General features: G+C 36.7%; 1 long non-coding RNA gene across 1 annotated transcript; it reads right to left on the reverse strand.

Moving 5' to 3' along the window:
* Nucleotides 1-2,530: 2,530 nt before the first annotated feature.
* Nucleotides 2,531-3,445, reverse strand: LOC149266147 (uncharacterized). The gene is made up of 3 exons (XR_016252449.1): nucleotides 3,373-3,445; nucleotides 3,179-3,276; nucleotides 2,531-3,032 (listed from the first exon to the last, which is right to left on the reverse strand). It is a non-coding gene; the product is annotated as an uncharacterized LOC149266147 (long non-coding RNA).
* Nucleotides 3,446-3,942: the final 497 nt, after the last annotated feature.

The raw sequence follows: 3,942 nt of genomic DNA on the forward strand, positions 1-3,942 counted from the left end.
TCAACATGTACATTCTTCTCATCTTCAATTATTCAACCAACATACCTCCTATTCAGACTCGGTTCCAATACAACAACATTCTCGACAAATTTATCTGTACCCACTTTATCATTTGCTTGGCATGAAGTTTGATATGTATCTTCACTAACCACCATCGATGCTGCAACGTTTCTTGGAACTAGGTCCTGAGCCACATTGACCTCTTTAGGATGCTGATGGCTTTGGATATTGTCAGAACTTATATCAGCCTTAATGCCAATATGATTTCCTTCATTGTGGATATATTGTAGCATCCCTATGAGTGTCCTGCCTCTGTAGCCCACCCAAATCAGTTCCCAAATGGTTTTCATGCATAAGTGCTTCTGGCATACTTTGATCAATTTGGCCTCTTCCAAAATGAAATCTTCATGTGCTCTTTCTGAAGTTGCCGATAAGTTTGAATTCTTCTCCTTTTCCAAAGGAAGAGAAACTCTTGGGTATTTACTACTCACAATACCAGATAAGATGGTAACTTTTGATTGTGGAAGCATAGACATTTTTTGGGAACTAGATATGCCACCCACTTGACTCTCAACCTCATTTTCCAGTACAGAAGAGGATTTTTTTTTCCTTTTACATCCTGAATATTTGTGATTGTCAGTACAAGCTGGTAATCTTTCTTCAGTCTTTGTCTTAACACTAGTGACCCCTAAAAATTTATCTTCATACTTAGAATTGGCTATTCTCCTCATATGCAAATCCATATAATTTGATGAAGATGTTTCCTTTATATTGTCCAAACTTGTACTTTCTAGTGACCTCTCAGACATTGAATGTTTCTCACAGGCACATTCATTAAAGTCATGTTTCTCATGTGTATGAGATGAATTAGTTCCTGATATGTTCATTTTTCCAATATCAGCTGCAGTTGTGGATGAACGATGGGACTATTTTCCTGTTCAACATGTACATTCTTCTCATCTTCAATTATTCAACCAGCATACCTCCTATTCAGACTCGGTTCCAATACAACAACATTCTCGACAAATTTATCTGTACCCACTTTATCATTTGCTTGGCATGAAGTTTGATATGTATCTTCACTAACCACCATCGATGCTGCAGCATTTCTTGGAACTAGGTGCTGAGCCACATTGACCTCTTTAGGATGCTGATGGCTTTGGATATTGTCAGAACTTATATCAGCCTTAATGCCAATATGATTTCCTTCATTGTGGATATATTGTAGCATCCCTATGAGTGTCCTGCTTCTGTAGCCCAACCAAATTAGTTCCCAAATGGTTTTCATGCATAAGTGCTTCTGGCATACTTTGATCAATTTGGCCTCTTCCAAAATGATATCTTCATGTGCTCTTTTTGTTGTTGCTGATAAGTTTGAATTCTTCTCCTTTTCCAAAGGAAGAGAAAATATTGGGTATTTACTACTCACAATACCAGATAAGCTGGTAACTTTTGATTGTGGAAGCATAGACATTTTTTGGGAACTAGATATGCCACCCACTTGACTCTCAACCTCCTTTTCCAGTACATAAGAGGATTTTTTTTTCCTTTTATGTCTTGAATATTTGTGATCGTCGGTACTAGCTGGTAATCCTTCTTCATTCTTTATCTTAACATCAGTGACCCCTAAAAATTTATCTTCATACTTAGAATTTGCTCTTCTCCTTGTATGCAAATCCATATAATTTGATGAAGATGTTTCCTTTATATTGTCCAAACTTGTACTTTCTGGTGACCTCTCAGACATTGAATGTTTCTCACAAGCGCATTCATTAAAGTCGTGTTTCTCATGTGTATGAGATGAATTAGTTCCTGATATGTTCATTTTGCCAATATCAGCTGCAGTTGTGGATGAACGATGTTGACTATTTTAGCTGGTAATCCTTCTTCAGTCTTTATCTTAACATCAGTGACCCCTAAAAATTTATCTTCATACTTAGAATTGGCTCTTCTCCTCGTATGCAAATCCATATAATTTGATGAAGATGTTTCCTTTATATTGTCCAAACTTGTACTTTCTGGTGACCTCTTAGACATTGAATGTTTCTCAGAGGCACATTCATTAAAGTCGTGTTTCTCATGTGTATGAGATGAATTAGTTCCTGATATGTTCATTTTGCCAATATCAGCTGCAGTTGTGGATGAACGATGTTGACTATTTTCCTGTTCAACATGTACATTCTTCTCATCTTCAATTATTCAACCAGCATACCTCCTATTCAGACTCGGTTCCTATACAAAAAAATTCTGGAAAAATTATCTGTACCCACTTTATCATTTGCTTGGCATGAAGTTTGATATGTATCTTCACTAACCACCATCGATGCTGCAACATTTCTTGGAACTAGGTCCTGAGCCACATTGACCTCTTTAGGATGCTGATGGCTTTGGATATTGTCAGAACTTATATCAGCCTTAATGCCGATATGATTTCCTTCATTGTGGATATATTGTAGCATCCCTATGAGTGTCCTGCCTCTGTAGCCCACCCAAATCAATTCCCAAATGGTTTTCATGCATAAGTGCTTCTGGAATTCCATTCTTATTGAAGGGCGTGGACTTTGAAATACTGGTTGATGAAATATTACAATTTTTGTCTGCATGTATCTCAACCTCTGTATCTTTGACGTCTCCAAGTCCTTTTAAACCAGTGGGTGAATTTGGAGATCTATCACTAATAATAACTTTAACATTATCCTTTATTGACGAGTGTCCAGTATAACGATTTGATTTATGCCTATTTCTTCTTGCATATAGCCTTTAACTCCCATGTGTACACCCCCTGAGTCTTTGATTCTTTTACATGTGTTTGAATCTGACTTCCATCCAGCTGTGATGTCTGCCCTTCCTGTGCAACATGTCCTTTCCCATCACAACATGATGTGATTCTTTCAGCATCCACGACTTCTGTATCACTAGCAAAATTGCCTGCTATGTTTAATTCCCTGCCAAGAAAAGTCCCAGGTCTTCTATTGCTTTCGGTAGAATCTCCAATTGATGAGGCATTCAAAGCAAAGCTACCTTTTGCTTCACTGCAAATTATCATTGAATGGTTTATTGGCTACCATAAGAGTCTATGTAATAAGTATTGGTTGTGCTCCATCACAAAAACAGAGATTTTGCAAATTCGTAGAGGCAATAAAAACAAAACTGAGCAGGTGATAAACCTGAAGAAAACCTTGTTATGTACTGCTCAGCCAGTGAATCCGTTGGTGATGGAGATAGAAAACCAATAGAGTTGGTCTCTCCAAATTTGAAATCCAAGGGATTTCCTCCCTGAAAAGAATAAAACAAGATGTAAGCTACAACAAAGCAAATAACCCTCACTAAGCATGGACTGTAAATTCAAGGGCAATGAATAAGAGATGAGACCTTCTCCAGGAATTCCAGTTCCCTCCTCCATTCTTCACGAACAAAAAACTCCTGCTTGATTTCATGGTAATCATTTCTCTAGTGGATCAGTGAAGAGAACAACACCGTAAAAAAATAATCTTTGGGACTATAAAATAAGGTATACAAACGAAATCACTGCTACCTGAGCTCTGCTTTAGTCATGTATCTTTCTTGGTTTTATTGAAGATGTCCAGGATCAGTAAAGACCATTTATTTTGGTGTCACAGTCAATTAAAAAGATATATAACTGATTTCTATTGCCCCCTTCATATTTAATTAATAAAAGAAACATTAATTTCTCTACCCTAGTTCATTTTCCTTTCATGCATTTCATTGAAGAAAAGCTAGTAGAAAAAAATTGTGAATCACATAAAAGTTCAGTCAAGTTTGCAATCTTGATTTCCTTTTCATACATTTAGATTCAGAACAAAATATGGATAAAATAATTGATAAAACTTTAGTCAAACATGTGATCCTGCACTAGAAGTAAAGTGAATAATGCAATCCATAACAGAGTTATCGCCATTTGGTTCCTTTTGTGACACCAGT

The sequence above is a fragment of the Pinus tabuliformis genome, chromosome 6 (genome assembly GCF_031772625.1).
Source record: "Pinus tabuliformis cultivar Carrire ecotype Pingquan chromosome 6, CPIR1, whole genome shotgun sequence".
Lineage (NCBI taxonomy): Eukaryota > Viridiplantae > Streptophyta > Pinopsida > Pinales > Pinaceae > Pinus > Pinus tabuliformis.